A 27,476-nucleotide genomic window follows, 5' to 3' on the forward strand; every position below is an offset into this window, starting at 1 on the left:
TTTTTGTTTTTTGTTTTGTTAAAATATATTAAATTATATAATATATAAAAATATATTAAAATTAGATAAATAATTATACTATTTTTTTGTAATTTTTCGGATTTTTTTATATTTTTTATATTTTTTATATATGTAAAATTAATATTATAATAGTTAAATATTATGAATAAAGTAGAGTTAGTGGTAATGTAGAGATAGCGCTGGAGATAAATTATTGTTTCATCTCTAGAGTAGAGATAGAGATGCGATAAAGTAGAGATGAGGATTGGAGATGGCCTTATATTAAGTATGTTAGGGTAGAACACACACGTGGTTCTCTAACTATAAGATACTACTTATTAGATCTCTCGACTATTAAAGTTATAAAATGATATCTCGACTATAGGGATTTGTTATGTTTTGTCTCTCAACTATTAAAAGTTACAAAATGATCATTTGATTGTTCATTGTATTTTCAAACTCGTCCTTTTTTGGATCGGTGGGTGGCGATCACATTGGAAAGTATTCATAATGAAAATGAGTGTTCTCAGAAAATCATAGACGAATACAGGGGCAGACCTTCATGGCGGTCAAGTGGAGGCTTGGTCTCCGCTAATTATTTTTTTAAGTATTAATTAATATTGAATAAAAAATATATTTTTTAAAATTAAATTTTTTTATCAGATCCCTCCTCACTTTTAAAAAAAATTATATTTATGGAAAATAAAAAAATTTACGAGTACATATATGCGAAGATAGACCAAGGAAAGACAAGAGTTTCAAAGGGGCAACTTGCCCCCACATTCGTTTTATTAAAATACTTAAGCTTTTTTTTTTTTTTTGAAAGATGGGTACTTTGTATTGAAGGTATACAAGGTACATCACCTCATGGACCTCATTAAAAAACCTCCCTAGACCTAATTGAAGTAAAAAGAGTATACCATGAGGTGGAATAAAACGAAAGCCAGAGCTCACAAATACAACAAACAAAAAGCACTCCAATCCGACCCTCGGAATAACGCTAGTCAAACAAGAAAAAACTAAACAGCCTGAACCAAACTACTGAGAAACAACAAGCCTCGGCTTTCACTAGCCACAAAGGACCTAACGGGACACTAAACTGCACTCCAGCATCTCCAGAACGGACAATCAGAATTAAATGGTGGAGCCATAATCTCTAAAGCAACGAAGAGAACCCAACACAAAGCTCTACGAAGGTCTCCACAACTTGAAATACTTAAGCTTATGTTGTTTAAATTTGAGAAATTAATGCGATATTATCCTAAATAGCGGAATTATAGTTAAAATTTTGAAATACCAACATTTAGATAACATATAATCAAGTAGGTGTCGGAATTGAACGTTTTGGGTGATCGTTATTCCTCACACGTAATCGATTCCAAAATTCAATTTTGATAAATCTTTAGTTACACGTAGATTTTAAAATTGTCTTTAAAATGGAATTTTTAAACCTTTCTTTTAAAATAGTCAAGAATTGGATCCCAAAGGTTAAGGACGATTACAACAGAATGTTTAATAAAATTCAATTGGACTGGAAAAAATATTTTTAAAATTTAAAATTATTCAAATTGTTTGAGTTATGTATGTCTACTAGGATCCAACACTCTTTCTCTTTTAAAATAGGATAAATTACAAAATTGGTTACTTTCTTTTAAATTGTATACACTTTTTCTTATTAAATTCAAATGATATATATTTGATCACTTTCGTTTTTATTTTATTAAGATGTAGTTATGTTCGTTTTATTTAATTAAGATGTGATCACTTATTTTAAGACAATTAAATAAAAGTGACCACATATTAATTAAATAAAAACGAAATTGATTAAATATTATATTTTTTGAATTTAGTGAGAAAAATATACAAAACTAAAACGAAAGTGATCAATCAAGTAGTTTACTCTTTAAAAAAGTGGTTGTTATTATTAGTGTTACTTGTTGAAGTTGAAAAGTCAAGACAAATGTTTGGCAGCCACAATTGTTGAAGTTTAAGTGGCAGGCGACGGCTAAATGAAGAAACGTGGGCTGCCTAATTTTGTTGAATTTAGGCTTGGGTTAATCACACATTTAGTCATTGTATTTTAGGGTATTTTCAAAGATTAGTCCCTAAGCTTCAACTATAAATACCCTAACCCATTTAGCTTCAAAATCATCTCAAATCATTTCTTTCTCCCAATACTAGAGAGTTTTCTTGTGAGTAGTGAGTGTTTTGTAAACACTGTAAATTTTCTCTCTTATTAAAAGATCTGCAGCAGTCCGGAGACGTAGGCAAAATTGGTTGAACTCCGTTATCAATATGGGGTATTATTTTTCCGCTTTTATTTCGCATTCTCACTAATCTGGTTATAGGGAAATTACTCGTTCGTATTTTATTTCCCAACAACTGGTAATTAGAGCTTTTGATTGTGAATTTTGTCAATTTTTTGCGAGATTACTATTCATTACTATTCACATGAATAGTGAATTTCATGAATAGTAAAATTTTTGTCAACGATACGAATTTGTCGACGGAGGTGTTCTAATACACGGTGATTCACAAGAATTGTCAGAAATGATCCAAACGAAGCCAGATTCGAGTGGGAGCGATGGATGCAGACGAAGGGAAGGTGAAAATTGAAAAGTTCGATGGTGACGACTTTGGCTTTTGGAAGATGCAGATCGAAGATTTTATGTAACAGAAAATCTATATCAACCACTCTCAGGAAAGCAACCAGAGGGCATGAAGAATGAAGACTGGGCTCTTCTCGACAGACAAGCCCTCGGAGTTATCCGACTGACGTTATCCCGCAATGTTGCTTTCAACATAGCAAAGGAAAAGACCACGGCGGGTCTTATGGCGGCTCTCTCCAGTATGTATGAGAAGCCATCGGCCTCAAACAAAGTTCATTTGATGAGGTGATTATTCAATTTGCGGATGACGGAAGGGGCATCGATGACACAACACCTAAATGAACTCAACACAATCACAACCCAGTTGAGTTTAGTGGAAATTGAATTCGATGATGAAGTTCGAGCTTTAATTCTCTTATCATCTCTACCAGACAGTTTGAATGCCACTATTACAGCAGTCAGCAGCTCGTCAGGAAACAACAAATTAAAATTCGACGATGTTCGGGATCTGGTACTGAGCGAAGAAATTTGACGGAGAGAATCAGGTGAAGCATCAACCTCCTCAGCCTTGCACACGGAGTCCAGAGGGAGAACTTCAGAAAGAAATTCAAATCGTGGCAGATCCAAATCCAAAAGGGGAAAATCAAGAACGGGAAAGAAAGATTTTACCTGTTATAACTGCGGTAAGAAAGGTCACTTTAAAAGAGATTGCCGAGCACCGAAGAAAAATACCGGAACACAAGAATCTGCCAACGTGACAGAGGACACAGGTGATGCCATGATTCTAAACATCAACAGTCTGATTGAATCATGGATCTTGGATTCAGGGACATCTTTCCACTCCACCCATGCCGAGAAATCATGGAGAACTATGTCAGTGGTGATTTTGGGAAGGTTCATCTAGCCAATGATGAAACCTTGAAGATCGTCGAAAAAGGAGACATCCGATTAAAGTTGCCAAACCAGACCACCTGGACGCTGAAGGGAGTGAGACATATTTCTGGCCTCAAAAGAAATTTGATTTATGTAGGACAACTTGATGGAGAAGGATATAGCACAAACTTTTCAGGCTGTGAATGGAAGATTACCAAAGGAGTACTCGACATTGCTCGTGGTAAGAAGACTGGTACTCTCTATGTAATATCAAATTTAGAGAATATCATTGCTGCATCAGATGCTGATGGAAAATCAAACCTATGGCACCAAAGGCTTGGTCATATGAGCGAGAAAGAGATGAAGACACTTTTGTCAAAAGGGAAGTTGCCGGATCTAAAGAGTGTAGATGTCGGACTATACGAGGATTGCATCTTTGGTAAACAAAAGAAAATGAGTTTTGCAAAGATTGGCAAGACACCTAAGGCTGAAAAGTTAGAGTTGGTTCATACTGATGTATGGGGACCATCTCCAGTTCCATCTCTTGCAGGCTCATTATATGTCACCTTCATCGATGATTCTACGAGGAAGGTGTGGGTTTATTTTCTGAAGAAGAAATCAGAAGTCTTTGATACCTTCAGAAAAATGGAAGACCATGGTGGAAAATGAGACTGGTTTGAAAGTCAAGCGGTTGAGGTCTGATAATGGAAGAGAGTACAAAAATAGAAGATTAAGAAATTTCTGCGCAAATAATAGGATCAAGATGGAAACAACAATTCCCATGACACCGCAGCATAATGGCGTAGCAGAGCGCATGAATAGAACTCTGAATGAACGTGCCAGAAGCATGAGGATACATGCCAGAATCAAGTAGCTCCAATACCAAAGCTGAAACAAAAGAATTTGCTGAGTTTGAGGAGATTTCTGGAAATGATGTTCAGATCAATCCTAAAGCAGTTCAAGAAGAACTACGCACACCAGAGTGCTATGATGAAGCAATGCATGTGGAGGATTCAGTCAAGTGGGAGTCTTCCATGAAAGATGAGATGGACTCGCTTATGTCAAATCAGACATGGGAATTAACTGAATTACCACCAGGCAAGAAAGCGCTCCATAACAAGTGGATCTACAGGATCAAAGAAAAGCACGATGGGAGCAAACGCTACAAAGAAAGATTGGCTGTCAAAGGGTTTCAATAAAAAGAAGGTATTGACTACAATTAAATTTTCTCTCCAGTCGTGAATCTGTCTACAATCAGACTGGTGTTGAAAATTGTAGCTGTAGAGAATCTACATCTTGAACAGTTAGATGTAAAGACAACTTTCCTTCATGGTGATTTGGAGGAAGAAATCTATATGAGGCAGCCAAAAGGCTCATAAAGGCAGGCAAGAAAAACCTGGTATGTAGGTTGAAGAACAACTTGTATGGTTTAAAACAAGCTCATAGACAGTGGTACAAGAAGTTCGATAGTTTCATGAGTAGCAGTGGTTTTACCAGATGCCAAGCATCATTGTTTCTAGATCAAGAAGTTCGACAACAATTTCATTATTTTATTGTTGTATGTTGATGACATGCTTGTTGCAGGTTCAGACATGCAAGAGATTATAAACTTGAAGCAAAAATTGTCGAAGCAGTTTGCAATGAAAAATCTGGGCACTGCAAAGTAGATTCTTGGGATGAGGATCAAGAGAGACACAAATTTGGGGACTTTGATGTTTCACAGACTGAGTACATCAACAAAGTACTCTCCAGGTTCAACATGTAAGATGCTAAACCAGTAAGTACACCTTTAGGTGTTCACTTTAGACTCTCCAAAGAACAATCACCAAAGACGGAGGAAGAACGTGCACACATGGTGAAGGTGCCGTATGCCTCAGCAATTGGAAGTCTGATGTATGCCATGGTTTGTACCAGACCAGATATTGCTCAAGCAATGGGAGCTGTTAGCAGGTACATGAATAATCCGGGCAAGGTACACTGGGAAGCAGTCAAATGGATCCTCAGATATCTGCGGGTACCACAAACAAAGCACTTTGTTTCAAAGGTGGAGATATGATACTGACAGGCTATGTAGATGCTGACTTAGCCGAAAATGTCGTCATCAGAAGAAGCACTACAGGGTATGTCTATACTCTAGAAGGAACTGCAGTGAGTTGAGTTTCTCAACTACAGAAGATAGTTGCTCTCTCCACAACTGAAGCAGAATATGTCGCTGTTACGGAAGCCATCAAGGAGATGGTTTGACTCCAAAATTTCTTAGAAGAGTTAGGCAAGAAACAAGAAAACAAGGTCTTGTATTGTGACAGTCAAAGTGCTATCTATCTAGTGAAGAATCCGTATTTTCATTCCAGGACGAAACACATACAATTGCGATATCATTTTATCCGGTCTTATCTGGAAGATGGGATTTTAAAACTTGAAAAGATTAGTGGAGCTCAAAATCCGGCAGACATGTTAACAAAGACGGTGACTACGGACAAACTGAAGTTGTGTTCAACTTCAGTTGGCTTGCTAGACCAACAGACCAAAATGCTGCTGCATTGATCGAGGTGTGAAGACAGATTAAAATCAGTCTTCAAGTAGGAGATTGTTGAAGTTGAAAAGTCAAGACAAATGTTTGGCAGCCACAATTGTTGAAGTTTAAGTGGCAGCCGGCGGCTAAATGAAGAAAACATGGGCTGCCTAATTTTGTTGAATTTAGGCTTGGTTTAATCACACATTTAGTCATTGCACTTTAGGGTATTTTCAAAGATTAGTCCCTAAGCTTCAACTGTAAATACCCTAACCCATTTAGCTTCAAAATCATCTCAAATCATTTCTTTCTCCCAATACTAGAGAGTTTTCTTGTGAGTAGTGAGTGTTTTGTAAACACTGTAAATTCTCTCTTTTTAAAAGATCTGCAGCAGTCTGGAGACGTAGGCAAAATTTGCCTCCGTTAAAACTCAATAAACACTCGACTCGAGACATTAAAGAGTCGAGTTGAGTCGAGCAAGGTCTAACTCTACTCGATAAGTTCACGAGTAACTTGTTAATTTTTTATGATGTTTTTGGGATATTGGTTGTCTTATTTATAACATTGATTATTTATTGTTAAACTTTTTTTTTCAAAGAATGGTTGTAATATATTAATTTGGTGTATTATTACTTTGGATTTAAACTTTTGAATTGATTCACACACTATTTTGATTATTTTTTTGTTCAATTTGTTAATTCATGTTTATATTTAGTTCTATATATTATTACTTGATTTTACATATATTTTTTTAAAAAACAAGGCAAAAGTTTCGATGAGCTTAACGAGCAATGAGTAGAGTTGAGCAATAAGTTTTTTAATGAGCACGATACGAACAAAATTTTATTGAGCTTAAAGAGCATCGAATTAAGTCGAGCACGAGTTAAACAATTTTCGAGTCGAGTTGAGCACTACTCAACTTGGAATTAACTCACTCGATAAATATCCCTAAATAAGAGGACTTAATGTAAATGTCGTCCATTGAAAATACAAGGTGGAGAAGAGCGTTTATGAGGGAATTCATGAGATTGAATCAAGATCAAATATTCAATTATCAAATCGGTCCTACTTCTTAATAATTTGAAAAGGAAAGACAAAAAATAGGTAAATTAACTACCTATCATCGGAACATCATAACAGGAGATTCGCATAATCTTATATCTCCTTACAACCGTACAAGATGAATACCTTACCCTCCGAAGGACTCAAAACCTCTGAAGATGGACCTAAAATAGAAAATAAGATAGGGACTTACCCTCCAAAAAAGAGTTTGACTTAATCCTTCATATATATATATATATTTTTATATATATATATATATATTTATATATATATATATAACTCATTAATTGACTAAAATTGTCATATAATATTTTTAATAATGTGACGGAATAAAACTTCCATAGTCATATTTAACCAAAAACCTTCAAGGGCTAAAATGAAAATCAAGTCATACTTTAGGGGTCAAATTATCTATTAAGTCTTACTTTTGAGTCCTATAAAAATCTATATACCACCATAGGGTAATTCACCTCTTTTGTGTGGACAGTTTCTCTGGGTGAAATTTCCCCCCTTTTGTTTGTGGCTTTGATAACATAGAAAATCAGCTTTCTAAAAGGAGAGAGAAGTGGCAGTAGCAATATCAGATGAGTTTGTCCCATCTCAAATTAGACTTACTCTATTTTCTCGACCACACGTTCTTCATCTCAAATTAGACTTACTCTATTTTCTCGACACGTTCTTCATCTCAAATTAGTCTTACTCTATTTTCTCGACCACACGTTCTTCATCTCAAATTAGACTTACTCTTTTTTCTCGACCACACGTTATTCGTTCGTTTGTTTGTTCCATTTCAAAATATCAAACAAGTAGCCATAAAACCAAAAAAAGAAACCCCTGAAGATAGAATCACCTAAATCATAAAACACAAACTCCCAATTATAGGCTCTCATCACCAGACATCCACCAAACAAGTCTGGTGAGTATACATACGAATTGAGTCGAATCAAGTAGAAAAAAAATTTGAACTAGTCAATTTGAGTACTATTTTATTATTCAAATTTTACTTAAATTCTTTTGATCTAGTTTATAACATTCATGTCCAATTTTCATTCAAACTTTATTGTAATTATTTATAATATCTTGATATTGGTTGGTTCCGATTTAAGCGATTCTCTCTAATTATCATATACCATAATATATATATATATATATTATTTTTCACATGTGTAAGTAAGATTTGTAATGTTAATTAATAAGTTAAATACAATCTAAAATTACATATTATATTTATTATGTTATTGTTTAAATAACAAATTTTGAGAATAAAGGACGAACCAAGCAACCTTGATGGTAAAAGAATTGTTGTTATTTCTTGAGGTTTTGGGTTTGCTTATTGCAAGAGTTTCTGACATGACAGGGGATGGATTGGTGGCAGCTGTCGTGGTTAGGGAATGGTTGGGAAGAGGGGTGGTGGCCATTGAGTGGGTGAAAAGGGTGATTTTCTATTGGGGGATTGAGCAGCGGCAGAGGAAAGCTTTTAGTAGACTTGGGTCAAGTCGGATATGGTTGAGCCCGGGTCGAGTTTAGGGTAGTTAGGTTTTGGGTTTTTGAATTTGAGTTTCTGATCGTATTTTTGGGTTTGGGATTAAGGCCCTATTTTTATATTTTGGGCTTGTAATATTGGTTTGAATAATATGTAAATGAGGTTTTTTTAGTTGGGTCGGGTTTTGTAATGGGTTGAATTGAGGCTCGGGTTTGTTGGGTCAGAAAAATGGTGCTTACATTATTAATTTAATTGATTTTTAGGGATAAGTTTGTTAGATTATAAATATTTTAAGATAATTCTCGAATATTCAGAAAGTTCAAGAACTCGGCCTTATATTTTCCCATTTTTATTTTGCAGAAAAAATGAATGAATAGTGTGGCCGGTAGGTTTTGAACCCATACCAAAGAGAATGGAGAGTCATGCCCTAGCCACTAGGCTAAGGCACTATTTGGGTAATAAAATAATGAATATTTTTAAAGCTATATGTTTGGGATTTTAAATCCCTAAAAAATCAAATTCCCAATCAAAACCGAACCAAGAACCACCAAAATTTTCCAAGCCATTCACCATCACAGTCAAAGCCTTTATTCAACATCATTCGATTAGTCGTGGCTGTCACCGCCCTCGCCGGAGTGATCGCCGTCAACCAGAGACCAAAGCCCAAGAGCCATAGTAGCGTGATTAAGCGTCAATCAGTGCAAATCAACGTTTGAATCACTACTAAAACCCCCCTTGTCACCTTGTTTAATTACAAAATTCGACGGCCAGCTTCTCCCATTTGCCTCACCGCCATCGTGGTTGGACTCATCGCCTCCGTGCCCTTAAAACCCGATCGAGATTGTAACCCCATCATCGCTCCGTCGTTGATCTTCGGTTTGGATAAGTGTTTCAATCTTGTTCTCTTGATTATGATGGTTTTAGCTGGTTTTGATTATTGAAATGGCTTGGTAGTGATGTCTTGGTACTCCCAGAGTAGTCGGCTTCTGCCCCCGATCCCGTCGCCACTGCCACACGCCACTACGTGTGCGTGGGGCTCTCCTCCAACTCTGAAAGCCTTCTAAAAATGGTCCAGATGGACCAAATCGACCCAACCTAGACTTACTCTATTTTCTCGACCACACGTTCTTCATCTCAAATTAGACTTACTCTTTTTTCTCGACACGTTCTTCATCTCAAATTAGACTTACTCTATTTTCTCGACCACACGTTCTTCATCTCAAATTAGACTTACTCTATTTTCTCGACCACACGTTCTTCATCTCAAATTAGACTTACTCTTTTTTCTCGACCACACGTTATTCGTTCGTTTGTTTGTTCCATTTCAAAATATCAAACAAGTAGCCATAAAACACACATTTCCTCCATGCATAAAACCAAAAAAAGAAACCCCCTGAAGATAGAATCACCTAAATCATAAAACACAAACTCCCAATTATAGGCTCTCATCACCAGACATCCACCAAACAAGTCTGGTGAGTATACATACGAATTGAGTCGAATCAAGTAGAAAAACAATTTGAACTAGTCAATTTGAGTACTATTTTATTATTCAAATTTTACTTAAATTCTTTTGATCTAGTTTATAACATTCATGTCCAATTTTCATTCAAACTTTATTGTAATTATTTATAATATCTTGATATTGGTTGGTTTCGATTTAAGCGATTCTCTCTAATTATCATATACCATAATATCTTGATATCTTGTGAGTAGTGAGTGTTTTGTAAACACTGTAAATTTTCTCTCTTATTAAAAGATTTGCAGCAGTCCGGAGACGTAGGCAAAATTGGCTGAACTCTGTTATCAATATCGGGTATTATTTTTCCGCTTTTATTTCACATTCTCACTAATCTAGTTATAGAAAAATTACTCATTCGTGTTTTATTTCCCAACATTACTGCCACTTTGTTTTATTTATTAAATCAATATACCACATCGGTTAGTTCACCTCTTCTGTGTGGACAGTTTCTTTCGGTGCTTCCCTCCCCCCTTGTGGCTTTCATAATATAGAAAACGGTAAACTATTCCAATGGTTACTAATATTTGGATAAATTTTCGTTTTCACCACTGATGTTTCATAATATGTACATTGATTTGAACTTGGATTAATTAATTTTAAAAAAAAATACTTATTTGAACCTTTTTTATTATTTTAGAGAACATTTATTGAAAACAAGGAAAAAACGTTTATTGTTTTATAATTTGATGTATTTTCATTTGCAATTTCTAAAAATCATGTCCATAACTAAACATGTTTTTCCTGATATTTTTATTTTTTAAGAAAAACAAAAAGGAAATGATATTTGTTTTCCAAACCAAACAAAACCGTAATAATTTATAAGTCATGCATTTGTGTGCAGCTCATAATTGTAGAAGTCTTTCTCAATGAGACTTTTAATACGCTGAAATTCATTCGGTCTACATTGGCCTCCTTGGGACCGATAATTAATGCGAAAAATTTCATACATTTATAAATCCTGATCTATAGAATTTTCTAAATAATTATTAGATAATATATGTTTAAAGATAATTTTTAAATATTTTACATTAAATGCTCATACCTCATTGTATTCCTAATGTTCGAACTCGAACTTTAAAGAATAATTTCTTTAACACCGAGATCTTTTGGTTTGCGTATATGAAAAATACTGATTAATTATGAAAAATACGTTTAATTTAAGGAAATATATATTCGAGACGGTCAGATATCTGATCATTATTTTACAGGAAAATACAAAGTAAATTATTTATTACTAATTACTATATATATTCGAAAAATAGTTGTCTTTGGACCCTCAAAGAAACAGACTAACAAGTCATACCACTGTTTTATACATACATTAAGAGCAATGAAATATTCTCCTGAATTTTCACTCCAATGCCTTCAATTCATGGTTATGGTTCTTTCGATTTCGTTCACCTACACCGCAGCCGCCCGGCTAGACATTCCGAGGCTTAGTCCGACAAGAGGAACACTCATAGAAAATCCCGAACTTCAATCATCTGCAGCAGTTTCACATGATCTTCAAACCTTTTATTACCCTCAAACACTTGATCACTTTTAGGGCTGTTCATTCGGTTAAAATCGAACCGAATCGAATCGAACCGAATTAACCAAAACCGATAATCTACCCAACCATAATGCCGAGATAACCAATCCATGCCCAATATAATCTCAAACTCATCAAACGATAACCCCAAAAGATTCGCTGGGAATATAACCCCTTGAATCTTTAGCGGACAATTTCTGCTAATCCTTGTGACTCTAGCACTATGACCCAGTGGATTTATAGCTATCATATCACTACTGATGGGTTCTAACGGAATATTCTTATTTTTAACTAATTCCGAACTAATATAGGAATGCGTAGAACCCGGATCAATCAAAACAAATACAGGCTCATCATAAAGATAGAAAGTACCTGCTATGATCTCTGGGTCGTCACGATCATCATTAGTCTTGATGTTATAAATTCTCGCTGAAGCATGAACGTCGAACTGGGAGGCTGTCTCAGAATATCCCCTCCCTCTACCTCTGCCTCTACCACCTCTCTGAGATACTGCTACAGACCTTTCTGTCTGCACTGATAACTCCCCAATTAAAGGGTAATCTCTGACAAAGTGATTGGTATCTCCAAACCGGAAACAAGCTCCAGTCTTCATTCTACAAACTCCAGGGTGATTTTTACCGTAATACCGACGTGGCAATATCTGATCCTGTGATCGAGCTGATCTACTGGCTCCTGAAACTGTCATATGAGTATGTCGGCCTTTTTTTTTGCCTCAAATCCTTTATGACTAGAAGCACCACTTTCAGTTTTATTTTGATATCGATAACCGGAACCTCGATCTCTTTTAGACTAAAAAGATGATGATGCTCCAGATCTTTTAGACTGTCGTCTCTGCTCTATCAGAAGATTCTCATTTTGTGCCATTTCCAAATCTTTTGCTTTGTTCACTACTTCCTGAAAAGTGATCAAGTTCGCAGCCAACAGAAGTTCCTTGAGTCTGGGACGAAGACCTCGAATAAATTTCTGACATATGTCTCTTTCAGTGAGAATCATCTATGAGGCATATCGAGCAAGTTTATTAAACTCACATTCATACTCATACACCGATTTACCACCCTGAATCAGATTAAAGAAATCATGCTTCATCTGAATAATAAACTGCTCTCCAATATATTTCTTCTGAAATGCTTCTAAGAAAAACCGCCATATGATCTGATCTGGAGGAACACGTGTCGTCACGTTCGTCCACCATATACAAGCCTGACCTCGTAATAATGAAACTACTCCCTCTAATCTTTCATCATCGGAACAGTAAAGACTATCAAATATTATTTTTACATCATTCAACCACATATCTGCCACTAGCGACCTTCATTTGCTTCCCCCTTTAAATTCTAAATCTCCTAAACTTTTTAATTCTTTTGGAACTGATATTCCCGAAACTGGAGGAGGAGATGGAGAAAGGAGAGTTGCTGCAACTGGCTGATATCGAGCTAGAATAGCATCTAGAACTTGAAAAAACATTCAATGATATGAAGTCGACACCCCATGATGTATTTGTGCTCCCTGTCATTGAGGTATACACTTTACCTCGTTACTACTCCCATTACTGGTTCCCTCGAAAACTTCTTATTCGATGTCCCCTTTTAAGTCTTCCGAACTCAACATCTAAACTAAATCACAAATTTACTTTAGTAAGAAGCATTATCATAAATAAAATCATCAGATCATACCAGATCAGTAATTTCGACATCCTAGTGGCATGTACATATTTATGACATAATATAGGCTCGGTTTAGGCCAAGAATCGGCTAAACCTGTAGCTATGATACCAATAAATGTAACACCCATAACCCATAAACATCTATGAATACGAGCCATAGATGTCACATCAAACTGACTAACGATTTCTATTCACAATTACTTAATTTTTTTTTAAACATTTATAGTTTCAACTTTTCATCCACTATTTTTTTTCTTAAATTTTCATACCATTTAAAAACATATTATTTTATTTATTATATAATTTTACGCATATTAAAATACTGATAAACTAATATAGTCAACTAAACAATCCTAATTTACTATTACAGACCATATAGTCATAATTGATAAACCATATTGATAACATAAATATACATACCACTACTAGTCAAAAGAAACATCGGTGATGTGTTACTGATACTGATATTACAAATGATCTGCACACGATGCTTAGGAGGCTCCTCACCAACCTTTCGTATCTTAATCAGAACTTACGCATGAAAATCATCACGCGCTAAGTATAACTTAGTGAGACAGTAACACTACAGGTGAGAACAATTTAATAAAAGATGGTAATATATAAAAAAATCATTAAAATAAAACAGATAGAATTTTTAGAACGTCCAAACCAGATATCTCATGCTGAACTTTATCTTAACCCTGAAAAAGAATTATCTGATAATTTTCAAAAAATCATAATAAATCAGATCAGAAAGAATAATCAGTCCATATTCCTTTGTAGTCAGACATCTTTCAGAACCTTCTTATTTCATTTTTTATAGCCCAAAGTATATTTTAAGAGAATATAAGATATGCGAGTCAGACGAGTGTGCGTAATACAACTATCAGATCATCAGTCGGAACAGATAAGCACACACAGTGCTATCACATCGGAAATAACAATATGCATTCCTAGTGCATTCAGATCAGAATATATATATACTAGTGTACACTCCGGTACACCACATTATATCAAAATCAGAACAGATAATCACTCCACCTCATGGCATGCCAATTGTACCTTTGACTCTCAATATAATATACAGTGGGCTTTTAGTTCATTTCTTAACTATTTGATAAACATCATATCATAGTCGAAAATATATTTAATTCACATTCTTAAAATGTGACATGGACAGTTCATGTCCAAAAACTTTCATAAAACTTATTAAAGAAATTATGGATATAATTTCATAATCAAAACACAATACATATCTTTGAAATAAACAAGGTGAGGTTGACTTATCGCAAGTCGTCCTCGATCAAAATAATTAAATAAATAAATTGCACTCACCTTTGCCTCACTACAGAACTTGTATATAATAATCATAGTCACGAGCTTTGTCTTTTCCTTTCAAATCGTTTGGATTGCTAGATTTAACGTAGTCTTGCTATGAAGACCCGACAGCAGCTGAATAGGGGGAGAGTTCATGAATTTTCTTGAGAAAATATCTCCCCTTATCTTTAATATATGATTAGAAAAATGAATTTTATATTCATTTTGGGCCAAAAACCTAAAATACCATTAATGAATTCTCAAAATTACATCCATGCCACTCAATGACATCATCCCTTACCTCATCATATCCATAAAAATATCTAAATTCTGATTCTTCATGTTTGTCCTTGTAATTTTTGAAAATTCCAATTTAGTCACCTAATTCCAAATTTTGGCTTAACATGGAAAATCGACCTTAATTCCATTGATCCATGTTAAATTTCACTTTTCTAAAATATATAAATAATATTTCCAACCTTTATCTAGCATCCTTCACATTTTTATGAAATTTTGATTCGATCTGATTATCCGATTTCAATACCGAACTTTACCGCTTTATAGCCTTTAACACAAATCTCGTACCGAAAATATGATTCCCACTAAAATCCTTGTTTTCCGCCAAACTGTTCATTTACGGGCTAAAATATAACTTTTAAAAATTACAAATTTCAGTTCCTACGCTTTGCAAAGTTTATACTTTAGCCACTAAACTTTCAAAACTTACATTTTAATCACTGGTCAAACTTTGGGGTATTACAATATAAGACCTAGAATTATTGGTTTATCAGCAAAACCCTAAAGGCTAAAACATCGGATATACTATTTATGTTTGAATTGTTCAGAAACAATTAAATTAAATGGAAAGATTGGACTGAAGGAAATGAACAAAATACCCTTGAAGTGTAAAATGACCCAAAGTACCTCTAAGCCCTGGAATGGCTAAATACCCTTAAGCTCCTGAATGAATAAATCAACCCTGAATACCAAAATGACCTAAATACCCTCATGACTTTGATTGAGAAAATGTCTTGAATAAATTATAAAGATACCAGTGAAGCTTTAAATGCGGTAACACCCTTGAGATTTATAGAGTACAACCTAAGTAGGTCGATCAACCCTAATATTGTTACAATACGGGAAGTAATTAAATACCGTTTAAATATATGTTTGTATCCTCAGGATCAGTCCAAATATGGGTATGAAGGTGATCAATTTGATTATACCGTGCAGTCAGTTTTAAAAAATGAACATCCGTGAAGTTTTCTCTACCCACATATTTGATAAGTATTGCTTTTGCTGGGATTTGTACAATGCGATTGGAATTGGAAACCTGTTAAGATGTTTGAAATCTGGAATTCTATAAATCATTGTATACCCTAATTAAACTGATTTATCAAATTTCTCAGGAATCAAATGACTATAATGCTCTTGCGAATCTGAATGACAGAATCACCCATGGAATATCTGAATCTTAAGTAATTTTGATACAACAATTCTTAAATACCCTTTAGATATATCCAAACACTAAATGAACCTGATGTACCATTTTCTAAATGAATGATAAATCGGCTAGCTATCAAACTTCCTTTTTATAAGGATCTCATTTCTGAAATTCAATCAGTTTACAGAAGTTTATTGTTTCCCCCGCTTGATAATTGCTAAGAGCCTCCGAAAAAAAAAGTTGGATCCTTTAGTTTGTTCCTTATGTGCCATATAATTGTTTTACTTGTTTTAGAATGTGATTTTTCTAAAATTATGGATTTACTGAAGTATTGATTTACTAATTATAAACTACGGCTACATGATATGAGTTCTTTGGTTACTGTCTAAAAAATATTTTTCTTCGAGGTACTCTGGGATCTGGTATGAAGTCTCTACAGGTTCAGTTCTAATCAAGCTGGTAATTCCTTATATAGGTTCAGCACCGATCAACTAATAATTCCTTATTGCAGGTTCAGCTCTGATCAAGCTGGTAATTCCTTATATAGGTTCAACAATGATCAGCTGATAATTCCTTATGGACCTAAGGCGACCCTTAGGTGCGCTCCTGGGCCCAATGGGCCAAGTGGTAAAACTTATGAACCCTACGGTACTCCCTTAGGGTGGCTCATCTGCTGTGTGGATTGGGTAAATACTTATAGGCCTGAGGGAACACCCCTCAGGTGGGCACCTACGCTTCGGCTAGGGTAAGACCTTATGGACCCAAGATGCTCCCTTAGGTTGACACATACGCCCAATGGGCCTAGGGTAAGTCCTTATGGATTTAGTTTTGGTGAATTGCATATCAGTGTTCGGTTGGAGGGTATTACTGTAGTTTTAAAATATGTTTTAAACTACTAATGTTTTTAAAGGATTTGTACACATTTCTTTGTTTTGTTAGAACACACTAGACTCCCCAATTTAATCTTCTGAATATGTCTCTCTTTGAATACTTCCTTAATATTGTAAATTCATGTTTGTAATTGAAGACTTAGCTAATGTAATCTAAATTCACTGCTAGAATCTGATGATGACTGGCCCGCTAAGGAATTTATGCCTTACCTTATACCCGATGGCATATTGCATTCATCTAATTGCATTCATCTAGTAGTTCTATATTACTGAGCTTTCCAAAACTCACTCCGTTGCTTACCGTTTCAGGTTAAAAAGCTTGATCATATGATTTTACCGATATCAATAAAGGAGTTCCACCGGCATTGCTTGCAGAGTATGGTGCATGCATGTAATTAGGGATGGGCATGTAGGTTTTATTTTGTTTTTATATTCGAGTTTGAAACTTGTTTTACTATTGATATTTGAGGATTTTATTTTAATATATAAATTATTTTCTGAACTTGTATTTTATCTATAAATTATTTTACGGTTTTAAATGGATAACAAAAATTTAAAATTTTCCTAGATTTTTACTAGGGGCACTCCGATAGACCTAATATGACACCTCATATTGGATCGAGTCACCCTCATATGGCTAAGGGTGTTACAAATAAAATTTTAGGATATATGAAATCAATAAAATAAATAACTAATAGAAAAAAAATTCAAACTTTAGAGTGAACACGTACCAATCTTAGAAACAAGCTACACTCATTGTTGACATTCGAGGTGAATGTATACAATATCAAAAGAAAATAAATACATACATATTATTTTTTGAAAAATTGTTAAATTTAATATCAATATAGATTTTATTCAGGAGTATGTTAAGAAATTATATTAAAAATTTAGAAGATATAAAATTAAATTATTAGTAAAATATAAATAAAATATTTAAATATATAAATAATTATTTTTTTAAAGGTACGAACATATCTTCTAATGTCTCTCAGTCCACCCATGCCCACATTTTACAAAAATAATGTTATATTTTTGGGCCCTTTAATTCTAGCCACTCAACTTGATCCCACCATTTCCTTTTCTCTCTGAGAAAATAACATCGAAAAAGAAAAACATCAAAAATATTTATAAAACTTATTCAACTTTTAACTCTAATCCTTAATATTGTTGCGGAAGACGGCTATCGGATAGAGCAAAATCGCAACTGATAATTTGAGAAAATAAAAATGAAGATAAAGAAGACACAAAATTTACGTGGAAAACCCCTAAATTGTATAGGGTAAAAACCACGGGCAACGGTAGAAGAATTTCACTATGAAAAAATAGGAATTACAACTTCTCTCGATCTACCAAGGAGAAAACAATGATAATTCTCTCTTGATAAAAAGGAGAAAATAACTCTCAAGAAACTCTCTAAATTCTCTAGTATTGGAAGAAAGCTAGAATGCTTTGGGATGATTTTGAAGCTAAATGAGCTAGGGTATTTATAGTTGAAGCTTAAGGACTAATCTTATAAATACCCTAAATTACAATGACTAAATTTACCCTTGCACATTTTCAACAATTGCAGCTTCCTTTTTGGCTCCACAATTCGGTGGATTATTTTAATTCCACCTTTCGGTGGATTTAATATTCAACAATCTCCCACTTGAAGATTTGATTAGAACAATCATATCTTCACACCATTCTTTCTACCTTGTACCTTCATTTTTCTTACGTTTCTGACAGGCCAAAAGATGATCGACACCAAGTAAATTTATCAACATTGATTGCTTTCGTCATGAAATCTGCTATGTTGTCTTTGGTATGGATCTTCTGCATATCTACTGTCCCTTCTTCCATCTTTTCATGAATGAAATGGTACTGGACTCGTATGTGCTTTGTCCTTGAATGAAATGCTAGATTCCTTGCTAAATGCAAGGCGCTTTGACTGTCACAAAACAGAGAGACATACTCTTGATTGTGCCCAAGCTCCTCCAATAACATCTTCAACCAAATTGCTTCTTTACTGGCTCGTGTAGCTGCTACATATTCTACCTCTGTTGTGGATGTAGCCATAACTAACTGCAATTTTGAAACCCAACTTACAGCTCCACCATCAACTTTAAACACATATCCTGTAGTAGATAAAAGTCCCCTGCATAGTCAGAATCTACATACTTATTGATTAGTAAGTTTGATCCTCCATAATATAATGGAGCATTTGAGGTCCCTTTGAAGTATCTCAGGATCCTCTTTAATATATCCTAATGCTCTTTGCCTGGATTCGCTATGTACCGACTAACCACTCCCACTGTTTGTGTAATATCCGGTTTTGTGCATATCATAGCGAACATTAAACTTCCCACTGCTGATGCATACGGTACTTGACACATCTCCATCCTCTCTTCTTCACTGCTAGGACTCATACTGAAGGATAATTTGAAGTTAATAGGAAGAGGGGTAGAAATTGGCTTACAATTTTGCATGCTGAATCGTGATAAGATCTTCTTCAAGTAATTCTTTTGTGAAAGTCAAATCTTCCTATTACTTTTGTCTCGGTGAATTTGCATCCCTAGAATCTTGTTTGTTGATCTCAAGTCCTTTATTTCAAATTCCCTAGCTAGTTGTGCCTTCAATTATTCACTATGATATTTGTTGGGTCATGTAACCAACATGTCATCCACATACAACAGCAATATAATGAAATCGTTATCACCAGACCTCTTGAAATAAGCACAAGGGTTTGCATTAAGTCTGTTGTATCTAAGGCACCTCGGCACCTGCTTTACACCGTACAGAGATTTATTCAACCTGCAAACCAGGTTCTTCCTTTCTTTTTCTTCAAAACCTTCAGGCTAGAGCATGTAAATCTCTTCTTCAATATTTCCATGAAGAAAAACTGTTTTAACATCTAGCTGCTCTAGATGTAAGTTCAATGTAGCACATATTGTCAAAACTACTCGAACTATTGTTAGTCAAACCACATGAGAAAAAATTTCATTGAAATCAATACCTTCTTTTTGAGCATATCCTTTTACCACCAGTCTTGTACGATACCTCTCCACTTGATCGTCACCATTTCGCTTGATTTTGAAGACCCATTTGTTACCAGTTGGCTTCCTTCCTTGTGGTAGTGGCACAAGGTCCCATGTATTATTTTTATAAAGGGCTTCAATTTCTTCTTGCATCGCCATCATCCACAGTGAAGTATCTGAGTTGTTTATTGCCTCCTGATATGTTGATGGATCACCGTCCTCTATTAAAAGGCAGTATGCAACATTTCCTTCTATAACATAATATGAGTGCAAATTGGGACATCTTTACACATGATCTGATTGACGAGTTGTTAGAACTTCGGAACTATCTGGTTCTTCTTCATCGTGTACTGGTTCTTCTTCAGAAGAATCTCATTGTTCAAACTCCTTTTTCACATGTATCTGCGTAGTCTCTTCCTTTTCAGTGCTATCATCGTCTTCTTTTCTTTGTAGTTTATCTTTTACAAAGATAACATCCATGTTGATCATCACTTTGCGGGCAGTGGGATCCCACAAGTGATACCCCTTTACACCATCAGCATACCCCAAGAATTTGCATTTCCTGGATTTTAGATCCAACTTTGAAATTTCTTGGGAGTTGTACATCACGTACACAATAATTCCAAATACATGGAGGTTTGAATAATCAGCTGGTTTACCAGTCCACATCTCCATTGGTGTCTTCAGCTCTATTGCAGTTTATGGAGCTCGATTCACCAAATAACATACGGTATTGACTGCTTCTGCCTAGAATGATTTTTCTAGGCATGCATCCCTCAACATTGCTCTTGTTCTTTCTAACAAGGTTCTGTTTATCCACTCTGCCATTCATTTTGTTGAGGAGTGTTCACCACTATGAACTGTCTTTTGATGCCTTCTTTCCTGCAAAAGTGATCAAATTCTTCACTTGTGTATCTCCTCCATTATATGTTCTGAAACACTTGATCTTATTTACAGAATCAAGTTCCACCTGTACCTTGCAGTTTTGAAAGTTGAAAACACATTTGACTTCTTCTTAATAGGGTATACCCAATATCTCCTGGAGTAGTCATCAATAAATGAGACAAAGTATTTTGCTCTGCCTAGGGATGTAACTGGTGCTTGCCATACGTCAGAGTGAACCAATTCTAGAACACTTTTTCGTCTAGAATTTGATGTATTGAATTTGAACCGGTGTTGCTTACTTGTTATGTAATGCTCACACAAAGTAAGTGATACCTTCGTTAAGCCTGGAAGTAACTTTTTCTCCATAAGGACTTTCATTCCTTGTTTTGACATGTATCCAAATTTCTGATACCATAGCATTGCAGAATCTGAACTACATGAGGCAACAGAGGCTTCTGCTTCTGTAAAGTCTCTCCCTTTAGCACATACAAGTTTGCTGCTATCTTTTTCGCCTTTCAGCACCACAAGCGCTCCACGGAACACCTTCATGATTCCTTTCTATGTTTCAATCTTGCTTGCATTATTATCCAACAATCCGTAGGATAATAAATTTTTCTTCAGGCCTTTCACGTGTCGCACATCTCGAACAACTTTAATCGTTCCATCATATATCTTCAATTTGATGGTTCCCACGCCAACGATCTCTAAGGCATGATCATTGCAACTATACATAGATCCTCCTGAGACAGGTTCATAATGATGGAACCATTCTCTTCTTAAGGTCATGTGATATGTTGCTCCCGAATCAATGAGCCATATATCTACATATCTCTTTCTACCTTCCACGGTGGTTGACGCTTCACAAAATAGAGCATCTCCATCATCTGAAGTGTTTGCGGTATTGCCTTGTGGATTGGAGTTTTTATTTAGACTCCAGCAATCCTTCTTCAAGTGACCCTTCTTTCCACAGTTGTAGCACTTTAAATTCTTCTTACTTCTCGACTTTGATATACCATGTTTGTGACTGCTGCTTTGGCCACATTCCGTTGATCTCCCTCTCATCGTTGTCAACGCTTCTGCTTATTGCAGATTTACTTGTCTGTCTTCCTTGTTCTTGCACCGATTTTCTTCTTGTAGAACAGCAGCTGTAACTTCATCGAAGACTAGACTGGTGACATTACTGTTTGTCAAGTTGATGATGAGTTGATCATACGAATCAGGTAGACTTTGAAGTAGAAGTTCAACACGTTCTTGTTCTCCTATTGTACATCTTAAGGATGTAAGTTGAGAAAATAAAGTGTTCAACGTGTTTAAGTGCTCCGTCACTGAAGTAGATTCTGGCATCCGGAGAGTGTACAATTTTCTCTTAAGGAAAATTTTATTGTGCAATGATGTGGCCTCGTACAATTTGGTGAGATGATCCCATTTCTCCTTAGTTGTCTTCTCTTCCTTGATGCTGGACAATACTTCATCTGCTAATGCTAGATGAAAGTTTGTCATAGCATTTCCGTCCATTTCAATCCATTTGTTGTCATCTGTGAAATCCACTAGCCTTTCACTGATAGCTGGTAGACAATTGTCTTTCCTCAGGATGACCTTCATCTTCAATTTCCACAATGAGAAATTTCTCCCATTGAATTTTTCAATATCAAATTTCGTTGCCATAGTTTCTTTTACGGATAGCTCCCACTATTTCACTATCATGAATAATTCTCTAGAACCTTCAAAGAATGGTAATAACTTCTTACTTTCTTATGTTGGAGGATCCACCTTTTGGTGGAACCACAAAGACAATAAGCAGATATTATACACTCTAATCTGGCTCGGATACCAATTGTTGCGGAAGACGGCTATTGGATAGAGCAAAATCGCAACTGATAATTTGAGAAAATAAAAATGAAGATAAAGAAGACACAAAATTTATGTGGAAAACCCCTAAATTGTATAGGGTAAAAACCACGGGCAACAGTAGAAGAATTCACTATGAGAAAATAGGAATTACAACTTCTCTCGATCTACCAAGGAGAAAACAATGATAATTCTCTCTTGATAAAAGGAGAAAACAACTCTCAATAAACTCTCTAAATTCTCTAGTATTGGAAGAAAGCTAGAATGCTTTGGGATGATTTTGAAGCTAAATGAGCTAGGGTATTTATAGTTGAAGCTTAAGGACTAATCTTATAAATATCCTAAAGTACAATGACTAAATTGAGTAATTTACCCTTGCATATTTTCAACAATTGCAGCTTCCTTTTTGACTCCACAATTCTGTGGATTATTTTAATTCCACCTTTCAGTGGATTTAATATTCAAAAAATATATATTTATAGAAATAATAACTTAATTACAATGAAATATTATCTCAAACAATAACTTAATTTAACATATTAAAAAGATCTTTTTAATATGCATAAAGACAATTTAATAAATTTTGCCTTCAAATAATTTTATGTTCTTTTAAACACACTATAATTTTACATTTTTATTAAATAAATAATATTCCCAGTATAAAGTAGTATTACATTCATACTCAATAAACTAAACAAAATAATATAACAATTTTAATAACGTGTCAGATAATATTACATTCCGAGAAATTATATTCTCATAGATAATCTTAATTCCCTGCCATAAGTAGTACTCTGAAAAATTGTACTCTGTCCGATTATATTAAGGACATATTAACATAATATAATAATTATAAAAAAAGCTTAGGGTACCATTCATTGAATTCCTAAAAGACATCAAAATCCATGAATAATTCAAGGGTTCAACATCTGCTATTGTTTTTCCTATCATTCTTCAATGAGATACAACTCAGTTCCTGACATCACTATTGCATTCAAGTCGATATTACAACAACAAAAAATCATAAGAAATTTCCTCTTCGTGGTAAGTGATGATATGCTGATCTCATCGTAAACCCATATCTGATTTAGATTTTTTTTAAAATGAAAAAGAATGTTCGGGATCGAACTCATTCTCGGCCATAGGAATTATAGCCATTTGAATTAGACATCTAAACATTGGAAATATCACATTTTCCATGTGATAGAAGAGACCCTTCAATCTTAAACTAAACAATCTGAAATTATTTTTCAAAAGTAAACTAACACTGAACAATCAATAAGATGATGCAAATTGGGTTGGGAGAGTCGTCTTCGTCTCTGCAGTATTCGATCCGAATTAGTCGATCAATAAATTTGATACTGATGGTTATAAAAAAATCGATAAAATGATGCATTGCCAATAGTAGATGAAGATCATTTGAATAATTTCAAATATTTAATTAAACTTAAACAATATCTTTTGTTTAAAAATCTTTTCATCAAATCCATTCTTTGAATCTAACATAATTGACGATGGACAATAAAAAATCAATTCAAATATAAAATCACACTAAAACCAATGGAGGTGCCTATAAATACTTGCAACCTAAGCGTTTGGGTCATTCAAAACACACACAGAGCTTTTAAGTTTCAGCACACTAAAGAAAATGTCTGCTCAAGTTTCTGCAAATCTTGTTCTAAATCAAGATAACATGTCCAAGGAAAACCGGCGTCTTGCCGACTTCGATCCCGGCCTGTGGGGGGACATTTTCCTCTCTTCTCCTGTCGAAATGGTACGTACGTTCGAAAAACTCGTGTTTATGTTGTTTCCAAGCAGTTCGTTAGAATGAATCGAGAGCTTATCGAACTTGAACAGGATATGGATGCTAGAACTCAACTTGAGTACGAAGAATTGAAGGAAAAGTGAGGAGAATGCTGGTGACTAATATTGATAAGCCATCACAAAAGGTGCACGTAATTGACGCAGTCCAGCGCTTAGGTGTGGCTTACCATTTCGAGAAAGAGTTAGAAGAAGCCTTACAAATCATATATGATCATCATTGTAGTCATGTTCAGGTCGAGGATGATCTCTGCACTACTGCTGTTCGATTCCTTCTGCTAAGAGAGCACGGCTTCGATGTCCATTGCGGTATGCCTTAATTTTCTACAAAGATTTCTATTATACATGTATATAACCCACTTCTTTAAACTTGTTTGCTGATTGAGTAGATACATTCAACAAGTTCAAAGATGAGAACGGCAAGTTCAAAGAATCCTTAATCAGTGATGTGAAAGGCATGCTCAAATTGTACGAAGCTGCAAATTTTCAAGTGCATGGAGAGGATATACTAGAAGTAGCTCTTTCATTCACTAAATTGCAGCTAAAGTTGGCAGAACCAAAGGTCGACTATCCTCTCTCGGCAGAGATCGCCGGTGCTCTAAACCGATCCCTTCGCAAGAGCTTGCCGAGGCTGGTTGCTAGGAGCTATATCCCCATATATGAAGCATATGGCAGCCATGACCAAAACTTATTGAAATTTGCAAAGTTAGACTTCAAAATACTGCAACATTTGCACAAGAAGGAGATAAAAGAGATAAGCAGGTAATAACATATAAACAAGTCTACTAATAACATATGTTTATCAACATGATTTCCTTTCTTTTTTTATCGTATTTCAGGTGGTGGAAAAGTTTAGATTTTGTTACCAATTTCCCCTTTGCACGAGACAGGATGGTGGAATGTTATTTGTGGGCAAATGGAGTGTACTTTGAACCCCATTACTCTATTGCTAGAACTTTTCTGACCAAAGTAATATGCCTCACATCACTTATTGATGATATTTATGATGCCTATGGCACAAATGAAGAACTTGAACTCTTTACAAACGCAATCAACAGGTGATTTAAAGCATACATCCACCTTCAGAAGCAATTTTTTTTTATTGAATTATGCAGAATTAACCACTTGAACTCTTTGACATATTGCAGGTGGGATATCAACTGCATAGATCAACTTCCGGAGTACATGAAAAAAATGCTATACCATACTCTTAAATGTTTATAAAGAAATGGAAGATTTGATGTCGGAACAAGGAAAATCATATCGTATCCAGTACGCAATAGAAGCGGTATATACTTTAGTCTGAAATCTTATTCAATAATAATAGTTGGTTTTTGTTAAATTTTTGTTTTCCTGTTTGTTGATAGATGAAAATACAATGTGAAGCCTATTATGCTGAGTTCAAATGGCTCCAGGAAAATTACATCCCCACGTTTGAGGAGTATATGTCTGTTGCATTAGTTACTTCTACTTTTCAGCTGTTCACAGTTGTAGCATTCGTTGGCATGGAAGATAGCATTACAAAAGAGACTTTCATTTGGGAATTTAATTACCCCAAGATTCTTCGAGCTTCAACAATTATTTCTAGGCTGATGGATGATGTTGTTACGCACCAGGTACATCATTTATTTTCTGCAATGCTTACAGTCCTAATATAAAACCATCCTTTGTTTTTATTACAATGTTTTTTTTCTTTTGTAGTTCGAGCGAGAGAGAGAACATCCTCCTTCCGCGGTCGAGTGCTACATGAAACAATACGGTGCACCGGTGCAAGCTGCATACGACGAGTTAAACAAGCAAATAAAGAGTGCTTGGATGGATATGACCGAAGGGTTCTTGAAACCAACGGAGGTGCCGACGTCGGCTCTTGATCGAATTCTCAACCTTTCAAGGGGTCTTGATCTGTTTTACCAGAACGACGATGGTTATACGTTTGTTTGTGATTCAGTGAAAGATGGCATCACTTCCTTGTTGATTGAACCCATCTCAGTTTGACCCCAACAATGCTTTGAGATGTCCTTTGTTAAATAAATAAATATGTTGTGCTGGGAAGCATATAATGCTTCAATTTCCCTCTAGTTTGTTTGGTGTTTATTATGGATTGTCTCTGTTGTCTTAACGAAGCTTTATGCTTTTAAAAGAAATGATCAAGTTTGAATAGAATAGACTCAACATGTTGAGTGAATAAATTTTTATCCAATGTACAGAGCATGATTGCTATTGGTCCAATAAATTTGTGCTAACATGTGGAGATATAGCTCGAATGAGCAAACTGGGTTGGAAGAATTGTTCCCATGAGTCTCTGCAAAATCGGATCTGAATAAGTCGATCAATAGATCGAATATCAGTAATTAATTCAAGGACGAATAAATCGATTAATAGATCAAATATCAGTGATTAATTCTTTTTTTCTTTAAAAAAATCTATCTTGACTCCCTAAAAATTCTGGATTCAAGCAGCGATTTTTATATTATTAATAAATTAAAAAGACTTCAGACTATCAAAAAGTATTACTCTAATATTAACTTTTGAGTACATATTTTTATTAATTTTTGGAGCAAGTTGTCTTGCCTATCTTCAGGGAACTTTGCAAGGCTTTTGTTGGGAAAATTACACGTTTAACAATCAAACTATAGCTTTTAATCCGTTTTAGTATTTAAAATTTATTATTTTTCAAAACTATGCACAACGTTTACTTTAAGTTTTAATTTGGTAACCTATCATTAAAAACTTAGCGAGAGCGATGACATGGAATTATTTTACCTTTTTACTATATTTCATGCATCTTGTGATATAAATTCTACGTCGTTTGTGCTGTTAAGTTTTTAACAATAGGTACTAAATTGAAACCTAAAGTAAATGTAGGTATGGTTTTGAAAATAAAATAAAATTTAAGTATTGAAATGAAACAAAAGTAATAATTTAAGTACTAAACGTGTAGTTTTATCCTTTTTTTTATTTGGATACGTGAAGTT

At 34.8% G+C, this 27,476-nt stretch overlaps 1 pseudogene; it reads left to right on the plus strand.

The window, feature by feature from the left end:
* Window positions 1–24,268: 24,268 nt before the first annotated feature.
* On the plus strand, window positions 24,269–26,579 carry LOC120169192 (annotated as a pseudogene).
* Window positions 26,580–27,476: the final 897 nt, after the last annotated feature.

The sequence above is a fragment of the Hibiscus syriacus genome, unplaced genomic scaffold (genome assembly GCF_006381635.1).
Source record: "Hibiscus syriacus cultivar Baekdansim isolate YM2019G1 unplaced genomic scaffold, ASM638163v2 tig00111754_pilon, whole genome shotgun sequence".
NCBI classification, from domain to species: domain Eukaryota; kingdom Viridiplantae; phylum Streptophyta; class Magnoliopsida; order Malvales; family Malvaceae; genus Hibiscus; species Hibiscus syriacus.